Source organism: Grus americana, chromosome 6 (assembly GCF_028858705.1).
Source record: "Grus americana isolate bGruAme1 chromosome 6, bGruAme1.mat, whole genome shotgun sequence".
Lineage (NCBI taxonomy): Eukaryota > Metazoa > Chordata > Aves > Gruiformes > Gruidae > Grus > Grus americana.
In genome coordinates this window covers 20679691-20693656 of record NC_072857.1, presented here as the reverse complement: position 1 = coordinate 20693656, position 13966 = coordinate 20679691, and positions in this window count along the sequence as shown.

The following is a 13966-nucleotide window of genomic DNA, read 5'->3' as shown; positions in this document are numbered from 1 at the left end:
TCCCCCTCTTCCAGTCGGCGGGAACTTCGCCAGACTGCCAGGACTTCTCAAATATGATGGAGAGTGGCCTGGCCACTTCATCCGCCAGTTCCCTCAAGACCCACGGATGCAACCCATCTATGACTTGTGCACCTTCAGGTTCCTTAGATATTCTCGAACCTGATCTTCTCCTACAGTGGGTGGTTCTGCATCCTCCCAGTCCCTGCCTTCTGCGACCTGGGCAGTGTGGCTCAAGCACTTGCCAGTGAAGACTGAGGCGAAGAAGTCATTGAGTACCTCAGCCTTCTCCATATCCTGGGTAACCAGGTCACCCATTTCATTCCAGAGGGGACCCACATTTTCCCCTCATCCTCCTTTTATCACTAACATACCTACAGAAGCTTTTCTTGTTGTCCTTGACATCCCTGGCCAGACTAATTTCTATCAGGGCTTTGGCTTTTCTAACCTGCTCCCTGGCTGCTCGGACAGTTTCTCTGTATTCTTCCCAGGCTACCTGCCCTTGCTTCCACCCTCTGTAGGCTTCCTTTTTTTGTTTGACTTTGCTCAGGAGCTCCTTGTTCATCCATGGGGGCCTCTTGGTGTTTTTGCTTGACTTCCTCTTGTGGGGATGCATCGCTCCTGAGCTTGGAGGAGGTGACCCTTGAACATTAGCCAGCTGTCTTGGGCCCCTCTTCCTTCCAGGGCTTTGTCCCATGGTATTCTACCAAGCAGATCCCTGAAGAGGCCAAAGTCTGCTCTGCTGAAGTCCAGGGTAGTAAGCTTGCTGCACACCCTCCTCGCTGCCCTGAGGATCCTGAATTCCACCATTTCGTGGTCACTGCAGCCAAGGCTGCCCTTGAGCTTGACGTCCCCTACCAGGCCCTCCTTATTGTCGAGAATAAGGTCCAGCATGGCACCTCTCCTCGTGGGCTCCTCTATCACTTGGAGGAGAAAGTTGTCATCGACACATTCCAGAAACTTCCTGGATTGCTTGCGCTCAGCTGCTTTGTCCCTCCAGCAGATGGCAGGGTGGTTGAAGTCCCCCATAAGGACCAGGGCTTGTGAGCGTGAGGCTGCTCCTATCTGCCTATAGAGGGCTTCATCTGCTCGGTCCCCCTGGTCAGGTGGCCTGTAGCAGACCCCCCACTATGATGTCCCCTGCCCCAGCCCTCCCTTTAATCCTGACCCATAGGCTCTCGGTCGGTTCCTCATCCGTCCCCAGATCAATGTTTCTTGGCTTTAAACAGATCTATGCTTATCCTGCCTATAATGACTGTGACCACATTTGTGCACTTCTGAATCAAATCTGGTGAACTGTACCCATAACCTGCTGGCCAGTCTCTAGATCAGGCAGACATTTTCAATTTTATAATCAGTTGTGCTTATGCTTTTAAGGTAGCACCACTAACCTTAAAATTATCTTTAAAAGCATTTAAATAATATATCTCTACTGCTATGCCAGGAAATCAACATTTGGAAAGTCTGGGCAAGGCTCTTCAGCTCATTTTCAGTTATACAAACTGGATACTTATTTGCATATGTTATGTTAGTAAAAACACATAGTGAGGAAAAGGAATTGATGGAGGATCATCTTAAATAGTTAGAACTACAACAGCAGTAATCCATAACTAACAGTGGAAACTCTAGCTGCAGTCCTTTCTGCAATGTCATTAATGGTTGCTGTAGAAATAACAAGGTCATTAATCCAAAAATGAAAGCAGGGAGCATCTGGAAACTCAAAGTTCTGTCTGCAGTATCTCTAGTGTTAAATTTCTAATGGTAAAATTTATTTACAGGATTGTATTTCTCACCCATAAATCATATTCTCTCAATCCTCTTTTCTGCCTCCCACCCAGCTGCACCTCCACCCACCCTACTTCAAGGCTGTACTGTTTGTGCAAGGTAATGTTCATCGCTGCATATAGTAAAATGATTCTACCTTCTGTTACCCAACAGTGCTTCTTTCTCACTCCGTATCATTAATAGTTAGTCACAGAGCTATTATTCATTCTCTGAACTCCTAAAATGAGATATCACTGATAGGTTTATATCCTTAGCAACCACACATAATATGGAGAACTGTATTTTGCTCAGCTGTATCATCACATGTTCCTATTTCTGCTTGCAAACAGACTCTTGTTGTTCAACGTTGAAGAATGTGTGTCAACAACAGGCTTCAACAAGATATTTCATACCAGTTAATATTTAAAACATGTCTTTACCTCCCCAGCAATGTCACTAGTTTGAGCTACTGCAGTCTTTCAGCCCACAAGTAGATTTCTCTGCCAGCCAGTACTAAGCCAGGTACCTATTAAGCCTTGGTTCTAGTATAAAAATATGCATATATATCTCTGGTCTTGCCTTAAATAATACTGCCTCTTTACATGTAAGAGCACGGCAGATATGTTAAATTGCTTAAAATATTCAATCACATAGTGAATATTATTCCCGTAAATATAAATGCTTTTTATTTTAAAACTGCACATTTACTGTATTTTGCTCAAATTATTTACTGTATAAAATGTACTCAATTTTACTCCATGTGCACAGTAGGGAGTGCCTCAAATATAATAAGTAAGGCTGTGATGATCTTCATAGAAAATTAAATTGTTTGTCACAATCAAATTTTATATTCACTAGGAAAAAGTGCAGGCTAAGCAAGGACTTTAAAAAATAATGTATCAAAATAACATATCTAACTTTAGATATATGATTGTATTCGCATACTTTCATATAATAAAGGAAGGGGTGTTGGAACTACCTTTCATTATACTAAGCATGAAGAGGATTAACAGAAGTCAACTGGTCTTTCAACATAGACCCAACCTGAATAGACCCTCTATCATCTATAATGTATCCCTTTCCTAAGACAGTAACAATGATCACAAATGAGGAAAGTCATATGGTCAGAGAATACTACAGCACCAGGAATACCTAAAAGCTGACCTCTCTGTAAGTAAATTCTCCATTTGATAAGGAAAATATGTCTACTGTTCAAATCCCACATCTTGTTTCTGGATGTTTTTTGACCAGTATTAGCAGTGGACTTCTCACAAGTCAATGTTCCTGTTAAATCGACCATGCCTCAAAAGTACTACAAGGAAGCAAAAACCCAAATCTTAATACAACTAATATCTCAGTATACAAGGGGAACATTTTTTCATGCAGTACTACAGCAACATCTTGTTCCATACACAGACCTGGCTGGTATGACCTGCTTCCCTTTTCCATCTATAAAACCATGTTTAAAAAACCAACAAACTAAAATTTTAAAAATCATTTATTCTTTTGCCAGAGCCTCACATTTTTAAACCCTTCCAAAAGGCAGAGCTATTGCATCTTATAGTCACAAATACTTTACCTCCAAATCAGACAGAAAGTGTGATTTGAATTTTGAATAAAGGAGGCGAGAACTACAGAGACCACTGTTATTCCCTCAGGCTCCAAAGGCAGCCAGAAAAGTTCATTACCCATTTTCTCCAAGGATATTAGAAACTCAGACAGCACAGGGAGGATTTCTGCAGGTCTTCTGAGGGAAAGCAGAAATGGGGAGCAGGTAAAGCAACGTTTCTTGTGGAGCAGGGGGCAAAGTCAGGCTTCTGAAGAGATTGCAATAACAGCACTATGGGAACTAAATTTTGCGGGGAAGTACTTAACACTTAAACCAAAGTGTGTCTGTATGTACTTTTTAAATAAACATTAAATGACAGAGGGGAAAAATTAAATAAATACAACTGTCATATTAAATACCACCCCTACTTCTATCAAAGATATGTTCTCAGGTAAATTATGCACCTTTTATGCCAAGCTCTTCAAAAAGGTGCCTCTTCAATAACTCGCCTAGAGAAAGTATGTTTTTGGCCTTGAGAGGAAAATGATATTTTGTAGTATCTTCAGCTGAATTTGTCTGTTGAACATAGATATGTGTATATATATCATGCATACATTCACAAGGTTGCACACACAGAGTTATCAACATTTCCTTTTCTTCCTTCCATTGAAAATGCTACTTTGAATGTTAAAAAAAGTCTCTTGTCAGTTTTCTGTACTGAAAATAGAAAAAGATTGTTTTTATTAGCAAATACTTTATTGTTATAATTGTATGCAGTTATCCATTCCTTTACTTAGTTGCTATTGCCAATGGAGATGATTCTTAGTCTTTCCCCAGTGACGTTGTATTTGTCACTATTCTGGGCATTAATCCAAGTCCAAAGATAGGAATGAAAATTATAGGCTCTTCCTACATAGCCTTCCTTTTTAGCAACTTCATGCAGGCTCCACATTAGCAACTTCTAACTTCTCTCAGATTTCTTCCTACATAAGTCACTCTCCAAATGGATCAAAAGTGAAATAAATTCAGCTCACTGCTGTAAGGGAATTTATTAAGTTCTTACTGAAAGCACACTTTTTTTTTCCAAACTCAAAGCAGCTAATAGTTTTTGGTGGTTGTTTTTTTCTTGTAGCATCTTCTATAGTGTCTATTACATTAATACCTGAGGAAAAATATTAATGGCATTTTCTTCACAATCCTTCTGTAAAATGGAAAATATCATTATCCTCATTTTAGCAATAGGGAACTCATACACAGAGAAAGCGTACTGCATGTTCAACATCATAAGATGATATTACGCTGAAATCAGGAATAGCTTTCTGAAAATACAATACTTCTCATTCCTAATTCTTTCAGTGTTTTGGAAAATATTGCTATACATTCTTACTGCTGTTCCATGATGCTAATTAAATGGAATGTTGAATGCAACTTTTTGATTTGATCTTATTCATCATGCTAAAAATACTAAGTATTAACTAACAAAAAATAGATAACCAAATATAATTAACTTCTAGTCTGCATTAATTGACAGCAAGTCTATTTTGAAGCAGGAGACAGAACTAAGGTGTCACTGATACCATCTGTCATTTATGCTTTAACACAGAAGAGATATTTGTAAGGCACATCCACATTCTACTGCTAATGGAAAATCTCTGTATTCGATTATATGGAGCCCCTACATAGCAGTAGGGGTATATGTGACTAAACATTGCTCTCTGTGTTTACCAAATCCCTTGGATCGTATTGAGTCAATACTTTAAAAGAAATTTACTGTGTCACTGAACTTTAAATGGACATATTGACAACACATTGGAAATCTGCTACTTTTTTTTTTTCTTTCCTCTTGAGACCCTTCCTCTTTCTTCATGTCTCTAAGAATGAAAAAATAAGGAAACCATATTTGCATGTAGCTGTTCAACCTCACTCTGAAATAAAATCAGTAACTGTTGCCAAAAACTTCTTGGCTGCCTTTTACAATGAAATGTATTCATTTAGTGTTAAAATGAACCATCAGATATGATTACAAACTGAACGGTGACTGGGAAACAATCACCTGAGATAAAACATTAGGAGTGGCAAATCAGAAAATATTTCTGAAAGAGAAATCTGAAAGACTGCAAACACATTCAAAAGAGAAACTAAATGGCAGGGAAGTCATTAGCAAAACAACATTTGACAAGCCTGATTGCCTCCTACTTATTTTTGTCTTACCATTTTAAGATCATCACTTCTCACAATCCATTTCTAGTTTTCTCCTCCTTTCCTTCTTCCCCTTGTTAGCCCTTCTGGAAAAACAAAAACTACCCCTTCTTCTACTCCTTCTCAAAACACATCAGTCTTTCACTTACTAGCCCCCTCCAAACCTGCATTAGTGTAGAACCTACTACAGGACCTTACATATACAAACAAGTCTGTCAGATACACGAGTAACAAAAACACACAAGAAGCATAACAAAATAATCCATTACATCCTACAGGTGTATATAACTACTTAGCTCTTACGCTATATTCATACAACACCGTAAGCATTTAGGAGTTACACCATTGACTTCACTTTGTCCAAGTTTTCATCATTAATATTCTGTCCATAAATCAGATTCTAAAATAACAAACAAGCAACAACTTATGGGGAGTTCACAGTTTCCAAAAGCATAGCAAAAAAGTTCAGTCACTTGGTACATCATAAATAACCTATAATCCGCTTATTGCCTGTAACATTTTACAAAGTAAATATCTTAAATACTTACATGGCTTGATTCAAACACCAACTTTCTTCATCAGATTTCCAACATCTTATTTCCCCACTCTCTGCATAGAAACAAAGAGAAACATGAGTCTGAAAATGATCAAGACTCATAAATGGACAAAGAGTCATAAGGAATGCCAAGTTACTAAGACTGTTATGAACAAGCCAAGAAAAGACAGAAGGAGTTTGACTAATCTCTGACACAATTATTACTGTACTTAATTTTTGTCATGTTTTTATAATGGACTCTTGACAAAACGAACTGGAACAGTATAATTTGATTTTATTTTTATTTTCATCTTTGACAAATATTTTCGAGCATGTCAAAATGCTCACAATGGATTCTGAATTCAGGCGTTGTTTTCATCATTTGTTTTGAATTGCCATTGTGTTTGTAGAAACCTTTTCCACCAGGGCCTATATAAGCAGTAACTTAAGTGACCGTGAATGCTGACACTGATTTCAGTGCTTACCAGATACCACCTACATTAAGCTACACACGTCGATAGCCTAATAGGGACGCGCTAGCGCTTTGCGGTACACAACTAAAAGAAGTCGAATATTGCCCCCTAGTGCCTGCAGCACAAAGCACCTCGTTTACGAACAACTGACTTTTGACACTGCATCTTAACAATACAGTCTTTCAATGGAAATTTGCAGCAGAAGCGTGGAAGGTTGTGGTCATGTGTAATTACAAGGCCCAGCAAAAAGCTGTGCTCCTTAACCCTTGCTGAGTTCATCACAACATACCTCAGAAGTTACCTGTATGAGTATATTCCGGAGTAAGAACCACTCAGTTCTGCAAAGAGGAATTGAAAACATTGGCAAAGGACTTCAGGAAAGAATTAATATTGTGTATTAGGGATACAAGGGATTTTCACATAAAAATATGAGGAAAAACATTCTTTTTACAATCAAAGTATATTGTGTTCTTAACTAGAAGAAAAACACTAAATTGACTTTAGTTTTCCAAATGAGCCCATAGCTTGTAATACTAAAGGCAACATTTTATAAGCTACAAGTGTACATTTAATTCACCATCCACCTCAGAAAACACAGAAGAGATCCTCTAAAAAGCAAGGGAATCATGCCATTGATTAGTATTCGTTCTGAAGACATTCAAGGGTTAAAGCATAGAGAAGCAGGGGCAAACCAGCAAGCACTAGTAACAGAACTTAATATAGTAACAGCAATTTTAATCCTTTGAAAACAAAAGCACAGAAGTAGTAAAGCAACTTGGTTTATTTCTGTATAGAATCTGTTAAGGCACTGCAGAAATACTGTAGTAAAAGCTCTAGGATTGCTCATTGCTTCACATTATCAGTGAATCACAAACATCCAGCAGAATACCAGCACTTGCACTATCATCAGCTTCTGCTACAGTTCAGAAAGAATTGAAGCAATTAAGCTAACCAACTGGTAACCACAATGCCATTACACTCAGCATAAATCAAAACTCTGCATGTAGCAAAGAAATTCATAACAGTTCACAAAAACACCCTTTATACATAAATATAGGCCTGCCAAACATGTCTCTGTGCCCTCACCTTTCATTCTCTGAACACTGAATGCCTTCAGGCCTGCTGCTGGCTAGCATGTTATCAGTCACTTGCACCTTACTTTCTTGCCTCCAGGTCTCCTACTTGCCTTTATGATGTCTATATTCTTTCATCTAAAATAATTCTATAGCATTATTTTTAATGTCTATAATCCTGTAGTCAGAAGTGAAACTTAAATAAAAAGCCTGAAGATCCCACATTTTAACTCTTCATGACTACACTCGTTTATCTGCTATTGCACATTCAGTAAGCAACCTACGATATACACAGTAGATTATAATTCCTTTAAACATTATCAGGACAGCAACCTCTACCATCTAGGGGAAAAAAATCTGACATTAAGGGCTTATAGTAACATAAACATGTATGAAGAAAAACAGATATTGTTATAGAATGAAACTGTAAGATCCAGGATAAGAGGAAAAAGATAGTAGATACTAAAAGCCAAAGCCTCTGAAGAAGCAGCAGGGTAAGCCAGCCTACTTAATAACTCAAGGCTGTAGCCAAATACCATTGTGTCCATTTAGTCAACTCTGAAGGGGCACAAAGTGACATAACTGAGTAAGCTGGTTTTATTATGGTGACAGCTTCAGGCAGCTACCTAAATCCGTTCTTATATGTCTTCCATGAATTAAAATTGCTTTAATATTTTTTCCTGACAAGTCAACTTTCCCCACCAGCTACCAGCATAAAAAATTATCTGCTGAATATGAGGCATATTGAAATAGTTTGTTTACACTTTTTTGGTGGACCTGGCTGAAAATACTGAACAAAAAAATCTTACCTTGGCTTTTGAGAGACCAAAGCCATTGGAGAAGAAACTGTAAAAGTCTTCAAGAACATTCCTTTTCTACAAACCTGGCTGGTTTGTGGAAACCAACACCTGTTTCCATTTACTTCTACCTCTATAACAAACTGATAATTTTAGTGTGAAATAGCAAAGTAAAATGGGAGGAAAAATCCTAAATGGATTGACACTTTGCCTCACCAGTTTGTCCTTGCAGAATGTAACTCATCAATCACAACACTATTCCAAATGGTTCCCAACTTCACCTCAATTTATCAAGTCCTCAGGGATACAGACAGATGCTGTTTCTCACTTGTGCCTTGCTCACTGCTACCCGACTCAACAGTTTGTTCTTCCATGTTCCTGGCACCAGGCTCAGTGAAAGCTAGCACACTTACTCTGGGGGATAGGAGGACAGGGGAAGATTTTTTTCATACTTTATCTTCCCCCAGATATTTTCTGCATTCCTGTAAGCAAAATGCGATAGGTTTTAGGCATTTATCAAAAAGTTCTGTTTGTGAAAATTTCACAATCAGTTCACAGTTCAAAGTACCCTTTTTTAGGGTGTTTTTCCCTGACTTACAGATTTTATATTACATTCAATATTAGAACTGTAGAAATAGCAAACTTTCCTATAACCCAACAGCCGTACTAAATAAAATTTGCAAGCTTCTTTGTAGTGTTAAATCTGTACCCTCAATGCCTTACTTTGTATGTTCAGCATCATAGCATAGGGGTAAGGAAACCCAAGTTTCTTATAGCCCAGGTAATATCTTTAATCTTCCCCACAATTTACAGTTTATTTATGTATCCAACACTCAGATGGAGAGGAAATTAGCCAGGTGTAACAATCCCTGAGAAAGATTTACACCTACATTAATAACATAACTGATAACCATACTATATTGTATCTGTACAAAGGCAACAAGTTTGAGACACATGGCATAACAATCCACTACTATTGTTATTATTTGTAAAAAAGTCCGATCTATTCAGACTGAGGATAAAAGATTTTTTTTCCAAGGGGTGAAGGGTGGCACTTGTCCTGCTTTCTCTTACCCTTTCAAATCTGGTCAAGCAGCACAAAAAGGAGATATCCAGACCTACTACAGCAATGCTTCAAGCAAATCCCAATTCTTCTAACATCTCCTCACTCAAATTCTAACTCATTCCCAGGTAAACAATCAAGCAGACATAACTGGCTTCTGTTTTCAGCTTCTCTTCCCCCCGCCCCGTCCCCCACAATGTCAGTGGTCTAGCATGTAAAAGTGGGATATTAACTTCAATCCTAAAACCTTAGCTAAGTACAAGCACACACATACTGTTCACTTAGAGTCATCTGAATATGATGATTCCATTTATTCTCTTATTTTCTTTCTCAATTATTTCATAAATAATCAACAGTAGAGCTACTGTGTTGCCAGAAGTACACAAGGGGAGGGGAAAAAGTCCAAGTTCCAAGAAAGGTGAACAGAACATCTATGAAAGCAGATAACTAGTTTTTTGGGCTCATACAGTTTAGCTGTAAAATTACAGGCTATAACACAGCAAGGCAGTTCCCAATTCACAGTCAGGAGTTCTTAGTACATCTCTCCCATATCAGCATGCCTGCCCTCTGCACTTCATTTGGGATGTTTTCAACCAGAAGAATTTTGGTTTTGATTTTCCCAGATACAGATCCCCTGAATTAATGAGTTGGTGAGAAATGACGGGTTTACATTTCAAACTTGCCATAAGAAAAATTCATATGTAAAGCTTCAAATTCTCTTATTCTGCTGCATTTGTGTGAGATTTAAATTAAATATATATTTGCCACAACCAGCTAGTAAGGCAGATCCAGTTGCAGTTTGAGATTTTTTTCCCCTCCAGATGCTTCTTTTGACCACAACTGTGCAGAACACGTTATACATGAAGCAGAAAATTTTCATTTTCACAAAAGACTGAAGACCCAGGATCCATACTGAGAACCATCAACAAAAGGTTACCAACACTGCCTACACAAGATTTATGACCTATATGTTTGAAGAATCTGTGTTTCTCCAAAACAGATTGATTATGGTAGCTACAACTATAGGAGAGAAAAAGCTGTACTGGTAACTTCCAGATGAGTTTAGCATTTGTCCACTAGCTTCACAAAGACTGCAGGTTCTTCGGAAGGTCAGGTTAGAACTTTTAGAGTGTAAACAACCATTTTCCTCAAACCATAATTCTTTTAAGTAGTTTCTATAATACTGTATATACTCCTTGTGTAGACCAGATGTTTGGTGTTTATTAAGCTCATCAACTAAGCAACACAAGCAAACTGTAACATCAGGAGGTTGAATTCCCCTGTAGCCCTGACCATCCTTGCAGGGGTATCTCATTAAGCTGGGCAGTTTCCATTCCATCTTGCTCAGACACATCACAAAGGCCAATTTCTCAGCAAAATCTTTTAAAAAAGTGGTCCATAATCACTCTTACTGGCAGACTATTTGGTATCTTACAGCTAAATTACTGTTGAAAACAGTAGCTCTTTTTTTAATGTGTTTGCCTTCATACGGACAAAGACACTATTAAAAAGTAAAAGGTTACTGACCTTTTCAAGAAGGACTAACAATTCTGACATGAAAGTGTCATGTGATTATAACAATCATCCTCTACAAAAACTGCTCTTTTCCCCTGTTTTATTTGTTCATTTAAAGAAAGAAATAAAAGGAAATGAAATCTTTCTATGTTTGTGAATTCATATCACATGGCTTTCCTTTTCCTAGGCCTGCTTTGTGTCTAATCTTCCTTGTATCTTTTATCTCATATTTTTTCAGATGATATAGACCACATCCTTGGAGTACACAAAGAGCTTATAGTATTGAGTTTTCTCTGGTTTTTTTAATGTCTTGTTTGCTTTAATATATTTAATGCTTGTGAAAGATGACAGCTTTTTATTGGCATTTAGAAATACAGTTCTGAAGCAGTAACATCAGCAAAGCAAAAGCTGTAACAGTACAGGCTTCTCCACAAAGCTCTGCCAGCCCAGCTCAGTGCCATCCCATCCTATTATTTATTATTATTACCTTGCCCTGTGGAGATGTCAAGCATATTGGTATGCAGTTTCCTGGATCATTCCTGGAATCCTTTTAGGCAGTCATATTTATGTCACATTCGCCATTTTCCAATACCACTTAGTACCACTGATATTAAGCAAAAACTTAGCACTCTCCTTTCCCCAGCTACAAATTAATTTAGGATTCCCAAATGAATACATCTGATCATCCCAAAATCATTATTGCTTATCTTTTCCATTCACTCTATTGATAATTCAGTTTAAGGCATATTCACTGTCTGGTCCTTCACATAAGAAGAATTCTGCTGTGGAATTCTTACCAAGATACTCTCCAGTGAACAAAAAAACCTCCTTTCTTTCTCTGTTCTGGTTTTATCATGATTGCTCTTCCCCCTCAACCTTGATTCCCTATGGATCCTTGGGATTCTCTTGCAGGATTTCTGCTCATAAATGCTAAAGTTACTAATAATCATTCATTTTTGCTGGTTGTTGCTCTAACTCACTTTAGCCTGCCTTAATGTCTTTCAACATTTCCAAGATTTATGATCCTTTCAGTTTCCTTTTTTTGGACAGAACTTTATGTCCTTTTTGGAAGATGCTTTCTTTTTTTTTTTTTTTTTATAATTGCCCTGCCCCTGTGGTTTAACTGCATGTTGGCATCCTTCAGAGTGTGGCCCTCCACCACAACCACAGAAGTAAACAGTTGTACAAACTGTCCTGCAGCAAACTCCCAAAGAACATAATGCAAACACTGGATGATGGACTTTCAGCACACCCTGTAATTTTATTCACAATGTACTACTTAGCCTCATAGCTAAGATTAACACCAGTATTAAGCTTTTCATACAATAACCACATCCCAAAGCACAGCAAGGAGCACAGAGCAATCCAAGTGATCAAAGACTCCTCTCATACCACAGGAAAAATACCCTCTACACAATCTTTTGGGAAATGCCAATTCCTTTTCCTAATTCACTCCTAGTATACTGAATTAAAGCTTTTAAGTTTACAAACACTGCTCGGAATCGTGCCAGTATGACTGACATGAGTAAAATTCTAGGACTCTTAAATAAATGGGTGCCACATTCAGGCACCAGCCCCCTCACATATTAAGAGCTGCATAGCAGGAGCTTGACTTAATTTGCATCAAATAAATGCCTGAAGAATATATCTTATTAATAACAAGGACATACAGGAGAAAGCACTTGAACAAACCAGGAATTACTTTCTGAGGTAACAAATGCATACTCCAAACTGGAATTAAAACAAAATCACAGAACTCAGAGGGACTATTATTGAACACCCACATGCTCTACAAAAAGGCTTTGTGAGGAAGTTGCTACAGTACTTAAACAGAGTCTGGTAGAATACTGTCATGAAAACCTAGTATACGCTTTATTACACTCTGCTTTAAAACACCTTAATTCCCTGTTTTTACACAGAGTTTTTTGTACAGTCCAAGAAAAAAATAAATGTTGATATTAAATCACAGCAACTTTCTCTGCACCATAGGCCTCTAAATTTTTCTCTGCTGAGTCATGTCATCTGACTGGTCACACAAGAACACATGTCAGCTTGTAGCTCGTCATGGAGTTGATTAGAGATTTTTTTGAAGGAGCTGAAGCTAATGTGCTTAAGCTATTGAACAAAAATGTCATATATGCTCTTTATGTGCACTTTGTTCTCCACATTAAATCATATGCACCATAGATCTTTAAGGACAAAATTACTGATGCACAGCATATGCACTCCTTTAACCACTGCAGTTTACTCTAGCAAACTATTAGCAAATATAAGAGTTCTTAAGACTATAGAAAAGAAATTAGCATGCTCTATTTTCTTCTACTATTTAATCATCATCTCTCAGGGTTTTTTCCCATAATGACTTAATCTTGTTGAAAATTTTGGGTCCACATTCTATTGATGGGGCCCTCCAGTAATTGAAACAAATTCCCCAAGTTATTTTTCAACTCTTGTGAGTCCTACATTTTACATTCAGTAATACTTCACAAAATTAATGATTGTCTCTAATTTGTTATTACTGCTTACTACTTCCTACATGTTTTTGTTTAAGATGTACATTTCTTTGTGTGGCTTGTTCTATGTTTACAAAGCATGTTTCTGCTGGAAGACTGCCTGGTCTCAGCTCAAGATAAGCGAGGTATCTACAGACTCTAAGCTTTCAGCACTGTAATTTTACATCTTTTAATTAGTTGTGGCTTTTCCTATACTTTCACTGTAACCCCAGTATGTTCTTTACCTGACTTATCCCCGTTTTGCTGACTTGCACTCTCTCCCTGAGGAGAAAACGCGATGACTGCAGTAGTGAGGCCTCATAAATAACAAAACTGGAAAGCAACGAGTAAGCAACTAGGACATGGGAACTGGTTTTCACTACACACCCTACAGAGAAAGCTTTCTTCGTGCATTCGGGATAAACAAGTATTTTATAAACTCTGAGTCTCACAAACGCACCCCAGAAGCGCTTTCTAGAGAGTGTCAAAGGAAAGACCGACTGGAGGAG